The following is an 18,940-nucleotide window of genomic DNA, read 5'->3' as shown; positions in this document are numbered from 1 at the left end:
AAAGCACATTATAAAAGGTTTGTCACAACTAAAATTTTTAAAAACATAAAACACGTTGTGAGAACGGGTATGGCCATGTCCATTGCGAGCGTATACCGCTCACAGATGATTGTAACGTCACAAAAATACAGTACACAGTAGCGTGACACAATAGTCATCCGTGAGTGGTATATGACCATTTCCACAAGGTGCTTTACGTTTTTAAATGTTTTAGTTATGAGAAACCTTTATAATATGATTTTTTGCTCTTTGTCCACATGACAACTTGCCGTGAGGTCCATCTTCAAATGAACAGGTTTCATAGCAAGACCTGAAGATGACAGCATAGTCTGTCGAAACCGGTTGTTTTAAATAAACAAACGTTAACGCGGTCTTGGCTTTACGATGTTTTTAGCAAGTAAAACAAATCGTTCCTTCTGTCGTGGCTCAAATGGCTCTGAGCACTAAGGGACTTAGTATCTGAGGTCATCAGTCCCATAGAACTTAGAACTACTTAAACCTACCTCACCTAAGGACATCACACACATCCACGCCCGAAGCAGGATTCGAACCTGCGACCGTAGCAGTCGCGCGGTTCCGGACTGAAGCACCTAGAACCTCTCTGCCACCGTGGCCGGCCCTTCTGTGTTCTCAAAATGGATTTTTGTACTGAATGGTAGAACCTCTCACCTTTCAGTTCTCACTCTACTTCATCAACCGAGCGACATTGCCCAGTGGTCTACTCACTGAACTTATATTCAAGAGAAATCGGGCTTTATTTTACTTTCCAAAATATGTCCGCTTCTCACGGTGACCATAAACGTAACAGAATCAATGCACCAAGTCAGGAAGAGTGCACTGCGGTGGCAAAGGTCATGGGCTACCTCCTAACATCGTGTCGGACCTCCTCCAGTCCAGCGTAGTGCACCAACACGATGTGACATTCACTCAACAAATCATTGTACGTTCCCTGCAGAAATATTGATCCATGCTGCATCCATAGCCACCATAGTTGCCAGCGTGAAGCTGTTGCAGAATTTTGTACACAAAATGGTCTCCGGATTATGTCCCATAAATCTTCGATGGGATTCACGTCGGGCGAGCTGGGTGTCCAAATAATTCCCTCGAATTGTCCGGAATGTTTTTCAAACCAATCACGAACAGCTGTTGCCGAATGACATGGCGCATTGTCATCCATAAAATTTCAAAAAATGGTTCAAATGGCTCTGAGCACTATGGGACTTAACATATGGTCATCAGTCCCCTAGAACATAGAACTACTTAAACCTAACTAACCTAAGGACATCACACAACACCCAGTCATCACGAGACAGAGAAAATCCCTGACACCGCCGGGAATCGAACCCTGGAACCCGGGCGCGGCAGAAAACTTCCATAGTTGTTTGTGAACCCAGTCAATGATCGGTTCACCTGGTCCAGAAGACCCAGTCCATTCCATGTAAAAACAGACCGCACCATTATGGAGCCACCACCCACCTTTGACAGTGCCATGACTTCTGTGGGGTATGCACCCCATTCGAACCCTACCATCAGCTCTTACCAGCTGAAATCAGGACTCATTTGAGCAGGCCTCGGTGGCGTCAGGGGTCCAACCGACATGATCACGAGCCCAGGAGAGACCTTTCAGGCGACGTCTTGTTTGTTAGCAAAGGCACACGCGTCTGCTATGGTCCATTAACGCCAGATTTCGCCACACTGTCCTAACGGATACGTTCGTCGTACGTCGCACATTGATTTCTGCGTTCATTTCACGCAGGGTTCCTTGTCAGTTAGCACCGACAACTCTGCGTAAACTGCGCTGCTCTCGGTCGTTAAGTGAAGACCGTCGGTTATTGCGTTGTCTGTGGTGAAAGGTAATTCTCGAAATTTCGTATTTTCGGATAAATGTTTGCAGTCTTAGTTCATGCTGAATTTCCTACACCACAGTACGATAGTATGCTGTTAAATTACGCAAAACAAAACAGCGCAGCCCACTGATAAAGTTGAGTATCTTACGGTAAATCATTTTTTGTATCTCAAGGTGAACAACGTTGTAACAATCCTTACTGAATCGGTGGAACTGTGCGGCAACATCACAATATGATAATATGACAACGGTGGTCAGGCGGCGCAGACGTTCCAGTGTAGTCAGAAAAGTCTCAACGGCGAAGAACGAAGTGTCTCATCAGCTTTCTGTAAAGCAAAAGAAGTAATGGCCCTGGTACCCGAGGACCAGCTATCACAATGGTTCGATAGTGGAAAAAATAAAAAATTAGTCATAGATCAGTTTTCAACATTTTCACCTTCACTGTTGAAGAAAGAAGTGGCAAATTAGCTCTCTAAGACCAGATTCGAATCACAACAGAATTGGTGGCTCGTAAGTTCAAAGTTCGGCGTATAAAAATCGAGATCTTACTGGAAAAGTCATGGAACAATGTTTAACATCGCGCCCATCATTTTAGACATGACAAACGTAGCGGCCACTACTCGCACCGCTCGACAGTGGAAATGTTACAATCATGTTGGGTACATCCAGATGACGTCTTTAGCTACCTAATTATGAGTGCTGTTTGTCTATATGATCCGGAAACACAGGGGCGAAAGCTGCGGTGAGCTCATGTGGATTCACCAATGTCATCTGGCAAGCTGTTTCTGAGCCCTCTTCCCGGCTGCTTAGATGTAGTCTTCTCATTGCTGCTATCGTCTAGTATGGGGTCCTCCGTACTCAAATATTGGCAAATTTATTTTTTAGTTAGCTTTTCTGAAGTGGAAATTTGGAACCTGCCCACCGTTTTCCAAAACGAGCGTAGGAAACGGCCTAAAACCACAGTCGTAAAACGCCTAGTAATCGATTCATCCGAACACCGTTCAGGTTGTGCGGACAGTCGCCTCGCCAGGATGATGAGCGTAAACGGCTTTCATCAACACCGAGATATGTCACCTTGTATGGTCAGGGCAGCCTACCACGGAGTTACACGATCCGCTCTCGACTATTTAGGTCACCGCCGGACCGTACTAGGTGAGTTACGCCCTACGCCTCAAGTCGGCACTACTAGCAGTTCCGTACGGCCGCATTAGCTGTTCAGTTCCAGTGCATTCAGTAGGCAGTACCAGATGTTTCGTCTCAGCTCTCCACATCGCCAGACTCGGGCCAGTTCATACTGGTCTTTACCCGCAGCAAGTCAGCCGTTACATGTCGTCAGCACAGCCCTGCAGCGTCCCGGATCTCCATGCCGCCGCTTACCACGACTCTAGGATTCATTGCGTACGCAGATCCCAAACAACGTCTCAGGACAGATATTTCTGTTGTATGTCATTACATGGACTTTCTTCTAAGGACTGAGTTTCGTTATGATAGTAAGCTTCTTCTTTTAAAAGTGTCTTCAACCACTCATCAAGGCGAGGGTACTTCTGTCGTTAATCCTCTGTGTGAGTTCAGTCACGTCTGGCTGCAGTGGTGTAATGCTAACAGATTTTTTTCGTAAGAGGAAAACTCTCGCAGGAGCGTATTACCAAAATCTCCAGACGAGGTTACGAGTGATGGGAGGATGTCAAGACAAAGTGTTGTAGGAAGTTGAACGCCACAACACCGAGCTGATTCTGTACAGATCACAGTTCCACACGCTGCTTCTTTAGGCTCTTAGTTTTTTCTTCACTCTCCATCCATAGACCCAATGATTTTTCCCCTTTCCTCTTGGAGCGGCAAGTATCCCCATTCTGATGACGAGGTGACTTTGAGGTAGAACTTTCCTGAAAAGGCAAAATTCTGACTCCTGCACCCAAATTCTCCGCCAAGTAATTCATCGTTGGAAAAATGAAACGAAAATAGGTAGAATATTTTGAAAACTAAAACAGCATCAGCAGATTTCACTGCCGCAGGTTTTTTTTTCGATGTACGTAATACTTCGTTACTACTCGTGAAATTGATCGTAGCGATAAGTGTACCTTCTAACAATACCACCACTTGCAAAGTAGGTTAGAAATCAGATTAATAATGTTGCTCACGCAGCATATGTTCGCTTTATCGGGCAACAACAAAGTTATTGACTGTGGATGGTATCGTCAGAATGAAAATAATGAAGTCACTGTAAAAATAGCCATTAATTGTCGCACTTGTCTTGAATGGATTTCCACGTAGATTTCGTCGAAGTTGTTATGGCTCATCTTGTTGATTCTAGGGTGATTCCACTTTGACTGCTAGAAGGTCCAGATCTGTATTTTAGCAATACAACAAATGCGTTTTTCAGGAAATCCTTAATGATCAAACAATCCCAGATCAGAACAATGGTATGGTAGAAACAATTTATGACTTGGTGTTCACGATCCACATTTTTTATTAAACTTCTTGTAAATTTACATATACTTCTTCTTAATTGTCACATCATCAAGAAAACAGTTTTTTATCAATCTTCATATATTTAATTTCCACTTTAACGAAACACAAGACTTGACTGTTCTTTTGCAAAGGGAAAGAACAACTTAACTTCTGCAAAGTGAAACAAAGACTGCTCTGTGCGCATTCGCGCCAAAACGGTTACAAGTAAGTCAAAGATTATGACAGTCTCTCAGAAATGAATACACACAAGAACAATATCACTGTAATATATCGATACATCGAAGTACCTATACATTAATAAAACCAAATGTAAATATTGTCACAAAAATATGTCTGTTACTTCGCAAAAAATCAGTACGATATTACTGGTATCGAGAACTGGGTTTGGAGTGCCGTAATGGTCACGTAAATAGAGAACCATTACAACCTGTTTCCAGGTAGGCTCTGTCGGAATGAACCAGTGCCAAAGCAGTTTATTCTACGACCGATGGTTTATTTAATAAATACTACTGTCGGTATCTACCGACTCCTCAGCTGGATAGTTTACACGGCTGAGTGCAATGCGGAAGACCTTGGTTCGATTCCTAGTTCTGCGAGGGATTTGTCCTCGGTGGAAGGTCTGGAACGGGGTGCACTCAGCCTCGTGATGCTAGCTGAGGACCTGCTTGATCGATCGAGTAACAGGTCGCGAAGACTGACAGCGAGAGGGAAAGTGGTGTGCTGGCCCCACACCCATTCAAGCCACATCCAGAGACGCCATTGTCGGAGGACGACGCGACTGTCGGACGGTAGCAATGGAGCCGGCATGGCTTGTGGACGGAGTTTACATTTACTGCCTGTGCCATTGGCGTTAATGAAGCGGTAAGCCGCTACTGTAGCCATCCACGTCACGTGACTTAGCCTCCCAAGAATACTACGTAAGGGATAAAACAGACTAGTAAGACTGTGATTCACTGTACTTAGTATAAAATAAGCAAAACATTCGACAAATGTATAGGACGGCAAAACTTTTGAAAAGACGCAACGTAAAAATAATAATAACCTATTCTTAATAGTGGCCTTGCTAGGTAAGTTTAGGAAACCTGAGTGAGGAATAATTGGTTCTACTTTTTGCTACTGTCGCTTACTCCAAAAAGTGCGTGCTTACGGCCTATACCATGATAGATCCACTCCTTTTTACGATTTACATAAACGATCTGACTGGTGGTGTTGACAGCGGCATTAGATTGTTTGCTGTAGTCTACAGGAGAGTAGTGTCACACGAAAGTTGTGAACAAATCAATGAGGATTTGCAGAAAATAAATGCGTGGTGTAATGACTGGCATTTATCTCTCAATATTAGTAAGTGTAACCTACTGCGTATAATAAGGCAAAAATCCCCATTAGTGTAATAGTACAAAATAAATGCCCAGTCTTTGAAAGCGGTAACATCCGTCAAGTATCTGGGTGTGACTATTCGAAATGGTCTCAAATGGAATGATCAGATTACACAAGTAACGGGCAAGGCGAACTATAGTTTGCGGTTTATTGGTAGAATCCTGAAGCCATACAGTCCTTCAACAAAGGAAATTGCTTACAATACGATAGTTCGTCCAGTCTTAGAGTATTGTCTGTCAATACCAGTTGGGTCTCATTCAAGAGATTGAAAAGGTACAAAGAAGAGCAGCAAGATTCTTGACCGGTACATTTAGCCATCGCGAGGGCGTTGCAAATCTTGTAGAAAGTTTGAAGTGGGATTCACTTTCAGATAGACGACGCGCTAAACGGAAGGGGCTGCTCACTAAATTCCGAAATCCGATCTTCGCCGAGGATGCAGAGCATATATTACGACCTCCAACTTTCATATCGCGCAGTGATCACCATTCAAAGATAAGGGAAATTAGAGCTCGTACTGAGGTGTTCAGAGAGCCGTTATTCCCTCGTGCGATCCACGAGTGGAACAGAGGTAGGGGGGAATATGACTTTGACGCGAATTATGCCCTCCGCCACACATCGCTTAGTGGCTAGCGGAATATATATGCAGATGTAGATGCAGATGTACTAGTTACATTTACTTATTTTATGTTTAATTCAATAAACTGTAGGACGTTTCGAGGATTCAAGCATGTTTTCCCATCTTCAGACGTTTGTACATACGGATAAATGTTACTTAAAGATAAAATGTCTGAATACAAATTGACTTAGAGCTGTTCCGTTCACTCATCTATTGCTGGAGTGATTATGGAACAATTGAGGGTAGGGTGGGTCAGTGAATGGCCAGAAAACGATGTCCAGGGAAGCCTTCCGCTGGCGTGGAGCTGCATTTCGTTGTTTGTTGTGATTGACATCACAGCCTGTGATGTGAGTTAATCGTGCGATAAACTTTTTATGCATCAGTTGCTCTCTTACGATTTTGGCGTTCCAAATGTTCATTTCCATCGTTGGTGCACTAGCAACACTGTTAGTGTATCGCTACACTATTGCTCTGTTTAATCGAACACTGATTTCTGGGTATTTCATAGAAAAACTTTACTACATAACAGGCCTTGCAGCATGTGGATGAATATCGACTATGGTTTCTTTATGGCAATATTCGCGATGCTGACCTAATCGTTTTCTCCTCACTGGCATATCTTAATTTGAACTGGCTTACAGCTACTGAATAATTATGAGTTTTTCAATTCAGTTATCTTATTAATAATATTATTTCTATTTTTTGTATTTCAATGAATATTTCCTTTTCTTCAATGATATTCATCCTTTTACTTTTTATGATTTTGAGCAAAACTTCCAGGTTGCCCTAGGTTTTCAGAGGGTGGCCTGTGTCTTTAACGTGTGTTGCTACAGTGGATTTGTTACGTTCCTCCAGTTTGTAGCTGTGTAAATGTTCTTTAAATTAAGGTCTGATATATCAGCCTCTCTGGCCTAATCGTCTCAATGAATGAAGGTAATTCTGTAAATGATAGATGCCTGAACATGTCTATCTGACAGTTTTATATTGTGAATAAGCCTCTTACTGAAGTAGTTTGTGTTGGGACGCCAAAATCTTAAGTGGACATCTGACATATAAAAATCCTGTCACACGATTATCACGGTATAGCAACAGATGCAAAACTATCTGCATCCTACACAGGCCATGATGTCAGTCACACCAAACAACAAGCCACAACTCCCCATCAGCAGACATCATTTTCTGGTCGCTCAATGATCCACACCTTATCCTCAAATGCCCCAATAGCCGCTTCAGCAACAGATCAGTGAACAAAACGTGTATTTTAATTTAGATTAAGACATTTCATCTTTAAGTAACATCTACCTGTGTGTGTTTAAACGCTTGGTGATAAGAAAAACACGCTTGAAACGGGTTGCAATATGTTGAATTAAATATAAAATAAATAATTGTGACTGGTAGCAGAAAAATACGAATAATGGCTATAGTGAGTAAGACGTCGTGGTCTCCTGACCTTCATTGCTTAAATATTCCGCCCTCAAAATCATATTCCGCACATGAAGACACTTCATTCGAACCCAAACTCGATAAGATAAAGTCAATGTTCTATGAATTCATGTAAACGATGTGCAATTAACAAGTAAGCGCACCATGATTGAAATATATACATACATACATTACAGACACGACGGTCATAAAAGCTTTTAGTTCGGGAGAGAAACCGCACAACTGGACGCCAGTCCCTTCTGAGGACGACCCAGCCTATGTCGGCTGGTGACCGCCCCTGTAGCAGACAGCGTGGGCCCGAGTGAAAGGGGGGAACAACCCGATGTTCTGCTTAGAAGCAAATTCCGCTACATTGTGAGGGAGCGGCCAGCCTACACATTCTTTACACATAGCACGCAGTTTCAGAGATTTTCACAGGGAGACAGTAAACGCCAAACGCCAATGCTACAGGTTTCCGGATTGGTCGCCTTAAACGAAACGTCATTCTCCCGTTTTAGAAGAGCAATGCTGATTGGCAGATGATATTTATGATGCCTTGAGTTGAAGGAATAATGGAAGAGACTGAAAGATATACCCCTTCACATCTGGGGTGGAGATGCGCCGTTCCGTTGTCACTCTTGGAGCGAGGAACAAGTCTCTCCTCAGTACTTCACTGGGAGAACACTTCTGTCAAGAGCGAATCCAAGTGCTACTCTATATTGAGTCCTCGCGATTAAGCATTGTTCACTGTGTTGGCCGACACACTTATTGTGCGGTGTGAACCGACAGAGTTATAGTTAAAGGCCTGAGAACGAATTTTGAGTGGCATCGTGGTGGACTAGTTATCTGATCGGTGTACCACGCCAGTAGTTATACTAGGGGCGAATAGGAATCCTTGACTTCATCAAAGCATAGGGACAGTTTGTTTGGCGAAGGTCAGTCCAGATAGAACGAGAGTTATCTTATTTGTCATCAGCGAGCGTCGCAGACAGCAGTCATCACAGCTTACGGTATTGTGCGCTGCAGCTATTGCGAGCCCCTTATTTCCTCCACAACAGTACACATCACTGCATTTCACACGTGACAGCCTCGACCATACCTAGCAACATTCTAAAGGATAACTATTCAAGTTGGCCTCTCAGCCAGTCTGCCAAGTCAACCACCATCTCAAACTTTGTATAGAAATTTGATTAGCGAATCCTGTCCTTGAGAGGTAACTTCATATTCCGAAAAGAAACAGGATGTAACGTATTCAATACATAACTAAAAGTGCCATTGTGATTTCTCAGAATTTTTGCAAAGTAAATAATAATTTTCGTTAGTTTTATGTTATCTTACACTCAACTAGCACTACTCCAGTACCCAAGTATCGCACTAGTTACATAAGAAATTTTGTGAATTTTTGTGTCATTTTCTTACGGCGGACGACTCCAGAAGATATTTATTGCTGAACGTTTCTCAGGCATTTCTCTTTGGAACGTTAGGAGCGTCCGTCTGACTTCTGTAGTAGTGTGGGGGTGGAAATTGCATCTAGCAGGAGCCACAGGGTAAAGGGTACATCTCAGATTAATCCGTTACGCAGAATAACAGATCAACCCCACACCTCATAAGTGTTATTATTTAGTATTTCCTGGTCCGCCTTGATGGCCGCAGGTACTGTGTTGCAGGCAATGCCACGTGAAACACCATATAAGCACGTAAAACGTTGGGGTTTTCTACACCATGAAGAGAATTAAAAACATTATGGCATAGAATAACAGATTTGTGGGTCCAGTTCTGCAGATAAATAGACTTACTGTCATTCTTCCCAAGGACGAGATTCGAGAATTTATTTCTTCGTCCTGTTTTGTAGCTGTCAGTGAAGCAAACTGGAGGAAAGTCTTTATTGCTCAATTTTGTATCCCAAAAAAGCTTAGCACAAGCACACAGTGACACAAGTAAGTGTTTTATATTATCTAATACAGAATAGGATATCAATACACTTCCTTGTTTCTCTCGCAGGAAGCACGTGCAAATAAAAACGTACGGCGCAGTGGACACTTTCATGGTAGTACAATCACACGCGTTTTGTAAGCAAACTGGTGATGGGAAACGCCTACAATTTTGCAAACATGCTACGATAATGGTCTCCTATACGTGGTTCGTTTGACACGCTACGAAAGCTTTGATCTCAGCTGAGTACTCCCCTTGTAAACTAGAAACAATGGAAACGGTATTAAGTAGCGTTCTCACAGAAATTTATTTTCTACTTTTATAAATTTCCCATTACATTTTCATTAATTTGTGAGAATGTGTGCATCACTACAATTGAAGAGAATGTAGAAGGTATGCAATATCAATACTGACTTAACAGAGTGGAGGAAGCAACGAGGAGAAATTGTCTGAAGAGATCACGCAACGTAACTGCTTTTCTTCCATACAGGTAGGAGCGGGAAAGTTCCAGGCCTTTAGTTGGAATAGCTCTTACTCGCAAATTCCATTTAAAATCTAAACGTGGAAATTTAGCCAGTTAAGCTCCTCAGTCGTTAACCCAACTGATATAGGCAGTTTACAGCCATCGGCTGGCTCATTCCAAATCCTGTCCATTGATTCAACAAAGACAAACTAGATAACAGTTCCAAGTGGTTAAGTAATAAGTCACACAAAAACATATAAACAAATGTAATTCGTTGGCTTCAGTTAATCCTCGCAAAGCCTGTCACTTTTATTAAACGCCACATCCAGCTAATTAATAAGCCTATGCTGTGATGTGACACTCCCCCCTCCCCCCCCCCCCCCCCCCCCCACCGAGCATCCGCAAGCTCTCAAACCGTATAAGCTAAATGCAGCTATGCCGAAATACATCCCCGCTCTCGAATTCTTGTAGGCTGTCCGTATTAGAAATGTTACTTTGTTGACAGTAAAGGATCACTAAGTCCCGATTTCAGACATTTGAAGCACTCTGGAACACCTCCTCTACCCCACTACCGCACAACGTGCCTCCTATACCCACCGCACAACTTGCCTCCTATACCCATGCAAGCTAGTAACCGACTCCTCGATTTCGCGAGCTCCGAGTTGCTGCATAAAGTTGTCTCAGTTTCGAAGCCCTTCAGCCAAGTAGCCTTAGGAAGGAACAGAACTCCAGCATTTTCGTTAACCATTTCCAGCAAGTCCTTGAACTGCGTAGTAGTTTCTGAACAGAAACCACTTTAGATGGGTTACGAAAAGATCCGATCAGCTCAAGTCTGGATACTCTTTCAGCAAAATAACAAAAACTGTCACTAGCGTCCCTTACTGTCGGTATATATATGACGCTATTATATGGTCATAAGTATACGGATACCCATTAGTGACATTAATATGGGCTGTGTCCAGCCTTCGACGACTTACTCACTACGATTCTCGAATGACTCCGTGAGAGAGGAGCAGATTCCTGTCATCTAATAACCAAACGATTGATAAAGCGATCCGGCATCTGTCTGCAGAAACCTGTTGATGACTGTGATGACAAATGCACGTATCAACTAAAGTCTTACATCACTCCTTCATTTCCAAACAACACAGAAAACAAAAACTGACTCTGAATAATGCGTATACATTCATGCAATGTGTACAGATCATCAGATAAAAAAAAGCATTTGAGCTATGAAAAAATCGTCTATTAACCATGTGTGTTTGTGTGTGGGGGGGGGGGGGGAGGGATTCACGGCACTCCAACATGTGGTGGAAAGTCCCCTTGCTCGGACTGCAGGTTTGAATCCGTCATGACATACCATCGATGAGATTATCAAACCAGCCCTGATCCAAATTTTCCTACTCTTAAACGGCAATTATGCGTAAGTCGCACAAAGTAGTTCGTTTTCTTTATCCAAAAACAGCTCGCTTCAGTCGATACCACATATGGTCGGTTGGGTTCATGTACAGGAAGCCGGCAGGCTCCTACATTATGCGAAAGGAACATGTTCACGAGAATAGCATGATAGCGACGCGAGTTATCATCCACCAAGATGAAGTTGTCACCACTATGTGGGTGATATAGTTCCACTGTTGGTTGCAGAATCCCATCCTTGTACCGTAGAACAGTGAAATTGTCACTGACAACCACGATAGGTGTACTGTGGCCCCATGAAAAGCCACCACTGATTATCATTCCACCACCACTTTCTTGCACATGTGGGATGCAGTGTTGGAGGCGTTCGATATTACTCGGTTGTCTCCAAACACGCTGTAGGCGGTTATCAGAGTACAAACTGATCCGATTTTCGTCCGTAAAAAACACCCGACGCCAATCCTGGGGCGTTCATTTTGTATGATTTCTTGTCTCCTGCAAAGGGGTCAGTGGTGTTACGCAGTGCAACGTGATGCTCACCAATCTCGTCAGGAATGGAGGTTCGCACCATGCCATCATCTCCTAGAAATACGATCTGATAAATGACGTCCTGTAGCCTCTTCGAATGCCGAATGCCGTTCTGGAGAACTCAGCCCATGGTGCCGTTGGCTCAAAAGTCGTAGATATCGATCATACTGTGCATCTGTCGAACGTGTGCGGCTTTTGCGGTGAAAGTCCTTAACACTGCGTGTTAACTGGAACCGATTCCACGTCTACACGGCATCGCTTTGACTTCTGTGCACGCGTCGAGCAGTTTCGTTGATTACCAAATGTTATGTGCGTAACTTGGTGAAGCGGGCCCAATCGTTGGTTATGACTGTCCTTCGTGGCATGATGTACATTCACCCCACTTTTCCGCAGACTTCTGTAATGCGTCCCTGTTGGTGCTTTACTTTTAACCGAAATGCTGCTGTCTGTTCAAGTGCGGCTTTCTGCCTGTAGGTAGTGTTCAAACTAACTATTTGAGTGTTCACAAATAACGTCGAGGGTGACTTTCCGATTGGTACAGGAACAGAGTATTTATATGCTCGCACGGCATATCGGGTTGATGCAAAACTTTTTTTGATATGTGTGCTATCGTGTATCTTTCTTACTTTGAAGTGTAGCACAGCGTTTAATAAAAGTTGCTTGGCCTGTCGTAATTTATTTTTGAAACCCCCTAGTAAATGTGATTCATCAAACATTTAGGCAGAGACCTTCTTCATTTGATACCCAATTTTACGTTCCTCTACTATCTTCGAGTGCATTTGATACTTCTCCACGAGCGAAGTGAATGTTATAGTTCTCATCATACATTAAAGAGCCAAAGAAACTGGCATACCTGTGTCATATGGTGTAGGGGCCCCTGCGAGGACGCAGATGTGCCCCTACCCGACGTGGGATGGACTCGACTAACACCATGAATCCTGCAGGACTGTCCATAAATCCCCAAGACTACGAGGGGATGAAGATCTCTTTTCAGCGTCACATAGCAAGGCATCCCAGAAATGCTCAATAATATTCATGTCTGGGGAGTCTGCTGGCCAGCGGAAGTGTTTAAACTCAGAAGAGTGTTCGTGGAGACACTCTGTGGCAATTTTGCCCAAGTCCGTCGCATTGCACAATGTACACGAATCGATGCAGGTGATCAGACATGGTGCTTGCGTACGTGTCACCTTCCAGAGTCGTATCTAGACATTTCAGGGGTCACATATTACGCCAACTGCACACGCCTCACACCATTACAGTGGCTCTATAAGCTTCAACAGTCCCCTGAAGATACGCAGGGTCGATGGATTCATGAGGTTGTCTCCATGCGCTCGATACAATTTGAAACGAGACTCTTCTAACCAGGAAACATGCCTCCAGTCATCAACAGTCCAAAGTCGATGTTGACGGATCCAGGCGAGATGGCCTGCCGGGATGGCCGAGCAGATCTAGGCGCTACCGTCTGGAGCCGCGCGACCGCTACGGTTGCAGGTTCGAATCCTGCCTCGGACATGGATGTGTGTAATGTCCTTAGGTTAGTTAGGTGTAAGTAGTTTTTAATTCTGTGGGACTGATGACCATATAGGTTAAGTCCTATAGTACTCAGAGCCAATTTTGAGCCAGGCGAGACGGAAAGCTTGAAACGTCTCCTTAGAAAAATTTATACAAGACTGTGCATAAACTGACACACAGTATTTTTAGCGCAACGCAATCTGACTTTCAAAAATCCCTACAAAAGAATGCCCCTGACTAATATTAACTTATACCTTTCACAAATCACTTACCTCACAAAAAATCTTCGTTACTCGTACTACTGCAATACAGCGAGCGCCACTACTGCCAGCTAAATAAAAGATTCAAACTACTGAAGGCACTAACTACTGACAGGCACAGTTAGCAAATGAAAGATTTTGATAGAGAACAAACATTGTATTTACCTTAATAGTCATAATATATATAGCAGTTCATGACATCCAGTCTTACAAATTTCAAAACTCCGCCATCTCTCTCCCCACGCCCACCACTGCTGGCGGCTCACCTCCAACTGCGCAACGCTACGCGCTGTTCACATCCAGCTGCCCAGCACTACAATGGCGAGTATTACAACAATGCCAACCAGCCACTGACTGCACACAGCACAGGCAGTGATTTTTCATACAGAGCGCTATGTGGCGTTACCAATAAAAAAAACTTAAACAGCCTACCTACAAGCTTTGTGTCGTGCAGTCATCAAGGGTACACGAGTGGACCTTCAGCTCCGAGAGCCAATATCGATTATGTTTCGTTGAATGGTACACACGCTGACACTTGTTGACAGCGCAGCATTTAAATCTGCAGTAATTTGCAGTCGTCGTTGGCCCCGTTCCTGCAGGATTTTGTCCAGGTCACAGCGATGTCGGAAATTTGATATTTTTACCTGATTCCTGATATTCACGGTACACTCGTGAAATCGTCGTAGGGGAAAATCCCCACTTCATCGCTACCTCGGAGATTTGTGTCCCATCGCTCGTGCGCCGACTATAAGAGCACGTTCAAATTCACTTAAATCTTCAAAATCTACCATTGTAGTAGCAGTAACGCATCTAAGAACTGCGCGAGACACTTGTTGTGTTATATAGGCGTTGCCGACCGCAGCGGTGTATTGTGCCTGTTTACATATCTCTGCATTTTAATCCGCATCGCTATACCAGTTTCTTTTGCGCTTAACTCCTTATAGTACCTCTGGTGGCAGACTTGTAAATTTTCGTTTTAATTTGCATCATACCCAGGACGCACCAATGTATTGTCATGTCATTATCAGATGATGATGCATTCACGTAGATGATGGCTTGGAAGTAAGACGAATCAGGTAATGATACCATCTGAGTTACATGAGGATGAAATAATGTTACTAAGAAAAAAATAATCGTGGTCACGGATGATCTCGTCGTCTGCGGATAGTCTGAAATTGCAACTAATGGAGATACGAGAGCGAATCGAAGAGCGGCATGCCCACGTGTGGAACAGCCGGCGGGACCGCTCTCTCCCGGCGCTGCTCTGCGCCGCTCTTCCCGGCAGCAGACGAGAGCGAAGACGAGTCGACGAACCCGCTAAGTGGGGCGGCCGGCCGCGGTCGCACCCACACGCGCCTACGCCGCTGACCTTGGCGGCTCTCGCTTTCCACCTGCCGTCCGCCAGCTGGAGCGCGACACACACACCGGCCACACCGGTTCCGGGGTGCTCACTCAGCCAGCGACCAACTGAAAATATATCAGCTTATTATATTAGTACATACACTACTGGCCATTAAAATTGCTACACCACGGATATGACATGCTACAGACGCGAAATTTAACCGACAAGAGGAAGATGCTGTGATATGCAAATGATCAGCTTTTCAGAGCATTCACACAAGATTTGCCCCGCTGGCGACACCTACAACGTGCTGATATGAGGAAAGTTTCCAATCGATTTCTCGTACACAAACAGCAGTTGACCAGTGTTGCCTGGTGAAATGTTGTTGTGGTGCCTTGTGCCAAGGAGGAGAAATGCGTACCATCACGTTTCCGACTTTGATGAAGGTCGGATTGTAGCCCATCGCGATTGTGGTTTATCGTATCGCGACACTGCTGCTCGCGTTGGTCGAGATCCAATGACTGTTATCAGATTATGGAATCGCTAGGTTCAGCAGGGTAATACGGAACGCCGTGTTGGATCCCAACGGCCTCGTATAACTAGCAGTCGAGATGACAGGCATCTTATCCACATGGCTGTAACGGATCGCGCAGCCACGTCTCGATCCCTGGGTCAACAGATGGGGACGTTTGCAAGACAACAGTCTGCACGTACAGTTCGACGACGTTTGCAGCTGCACGGACTATCAGATCGGAGACCATGGCTGCGGTTACCCTTGACGCTTCATCACAGACAGGAGCGCCTGCGATGGTGTACTCAACGACGAAGCTGGGTGCACGAATGGCAAAATGTCATTTTTTCGGATGAATCCAGGTTCTGTTTGCAGCATCATGATGGTCGCATCCGTGTTTGGCAACATCGCGGTGACGCACATTGGAAGCGTGTATTCGTCATCGCCATACTGGTTTATCACCCGCCGTGATGGTATGGGGCCCCATTGATCACCACTTGTTCGCATTGACGGAACTTTGAACAATGGACGGTACATTTCAAATGTGTTAGGTCCCGTGGCTCTACCCTTCATTCGATCTCTGCGAAATCTTACATTTCAGCAGGATAATCCACGACCGCATGTTGCAGGTCCTGTACGGGCCTTCCTGGATACAGAAAATGTTCGACTGCTGCCCTAGCCAGCACATTCTCCAGATCTCTTACCAATTGAAAATGCTTGGTCGATGGTGGCCGAGCAACTGGTTAGTCACAATACGGCTGTCACTACTCTTGATGAACTGTGGTATCATGTTGAAGCTGTACACGCCATCCAAGCTCTGTTTGACTCAATGCCCAAGCGTACCAAGGCCGTTATTACGGCCAGAGGTGATTGTTCTGGGTACTGTTTTCTCAGGGTCTATGAACCCAAATTGCTTGAAAATGTTGTCATATGTCAGTTCTAGTATAATATATTTGTCCAATGAATACCCGTTTATCATCTGCATTTCTACTTGGTGTAGCAATTTTAATGATCAGTAGTGTATTATTTTCTTCTCGAATGGATGAACTAAGGACCAACTTCAAGATTCATTTCCTTGTTCCCTGGTCTCTCCTTCTCCTCCTGGACCCTGTCATCTGTTTACTACTTCTTCCTGACTTTTTACTACTTCATACAAGTTTTTTTTTCATTTTTTTTCCTTGTTCAAATGGTTCAAATGGCTCTGAGCATTATGGGACTTAACATCCATGGTCATCAGTCCCCTAGAACTTAGACTACTTAAACCTAACCAACCTAAGGACAGCACACAACACCCAGTCATCACGAGGCAAAGAAAATCCCTGACCCCGCCGGGAATCGAACCCGGAAACCCGGGCACGGAAGCGAGAACGCTACCGCACGAGCTGCGTACTTCTTCTCCTTGGAATCCTTCCATATTCAATACTTTTTTCCTTAAATACTCTCATTTCTTCAGCTTTAACAATTTTTATGTCTCAATCCTATATTACTTCATGGATCCAGCTTGTTGTTCACTTCTTATACAACAAATATTTGAAGACCTATTTGGTGAATATACTGTCTTGCATTCTATATAAATATCTAAAAGATACCAGTCTTCTCTTCTCATTACTTCAGATACACACACTCAACAGCATTCCAGGGGGTGTTTTCCATCAGGATAACACTCGCCAACATACCGCTGCTGTAATTCAGCATGCTCTACAATGTGTCAATATGTTGCCTTTACGTGTTCGATTATCGGATCTGTATGCAGTTGAGCAGATATGGTACATCATCGGATAACAACTCCAGCGTCATCCACAAATAACATTAAGCGTCCTTGTACTGACCGACCAAGTGCTACAGGCATAACTCCATACCACAAACTGACGGCCGCCACCTGTACAAACAATACATGCGCTTTTGTATGCTTACGTTTAACATTGTGTCGGTTATACCGGTTAATAATGTACCAGAATTTCGCACTTACAATGGCTTATCTCGCGCTTACATTAATCGTATGTTACCTGTACAAAAGTAGTCCCGTAATTTCATTACTGTACATTATTTACTTTTGGTGTTGCGATTTTTTTCCGTCTGTGTATCTATATGCCACTGCAAGCACCCACAACTCTCTTTTCTTATTATCACGTTGCCTATGCGAGATGTATATTGGTAATAGCATGACTGTCGCTCAGGCATCTCTCAGTGCCTGTTCTTCAAAATTTTTGAAAGAGGGTTCGTGAGAACTACGTCGTCTTCCTTTCAAGAATTCCGAATGAATTCCCCGAGCATTTTTGTTAGACTTCGTTTGAGTTACACCCATCTGTTAAGATTTTAGCAGTGCGTACCTGTATTTGTTAGATGCCAGTTGCTGTGCCTACTTCGTACGGACGCTATAACAATATCTCATAGTTGATCACACTAGTGATTTCTATTAGAGTTCACCGCGCTTTTCCAGGACGCTTTCAACAAACGTAAGTCTTCCATTGGTGTCCATTGCCATCAGAAATATTCCTTAAGTCTCCAACAGAATGATCTCTTCCAAGCCAACCAGCATGAATTGCGAAAACATCGTTCCAGCGAAACGCAACAAGCAGTTTTGCCACATGACCTCCAGAAAGTCGTGAAGACTCTGCAAGAGGAGACGCTCAGAAGATCAGTACTAGCTTTTGTTGACATTTTGAGAACATACCCTCACCGAGGAGTCAAGCAGTATATTGCTCCCACCTACGTATATCTCGCGAAGCGACCGTGAGGATAAAATCAGAGAGATTAGAGCCCACACAGAGGCATACCGACGATCTTTCTTTCCACGAACAATACGAGACTGGAATAGAAGGGAGAGCCGATAGAGGTACTCAAGGTACCCTCCGCAACACACCGTCAGGTGGCTTGCAGAGTGTAGATGTAGATGTAGAATCGTGGCAGTCAAGTACGTACAGTGTTTCTTGACTTCCGCAAATCATGTGACTACGTTTATTATCGCATGTCATATCAACCGAAATTTGTTCTTGAGTTAATGGATTCTTGGCAGGGTAGGCACAACATGGTATCTTGGATAGGGTCATCGACAAATGCGGAAGTCACTTCAGGCATGGACAAGGGAAGTGTGTCAGGACCCTTGCCGTTCATGTTGTATAGTAACTATCATGCTGAAAATCTTAATAGTAACATAGTTTTCACAGGTGATGAAGTTACTTATAATCAACCACCGACTGGCGAAAGCTTCACAGATATCGAATCAGATCGTGATTATTTTTCAGA

At 44.0% G+C, this 18,940-nt stretch overlaps 1 protein-coding gene across 1 annotated transcript in view; it reads left to right on the top strand.

Moving 5' to 3' along the window:
- The window catches only part of LOC126272876 (proteoglycan 4), a 293,957-nt gene that overhangs the window by 115,524 nt on the left and 159,493 nt on the right, over positions 1–18,940 (top strand). The window lies entirely within an intron of this gene.

This window comes from Schistocerca gregaria, chromosome 5 (genome assembly GCF_023897955.1).
Source record: "Schistocerca gregaria isolate iqSchGreg1 chromosome 5, iqSchGreg1.2, whole genome shotgun sequence".
NCBI lineage: Eukaryota > Metazoa > Arthropoda > Insecta > Orthoptera > Acrididae > Schistocerca > Schistocerca gregaria.
Note: the sequence above shows the minus strand (reverse complement) of the source record. Positions and strands in the feature narration are given on the sequence as shown.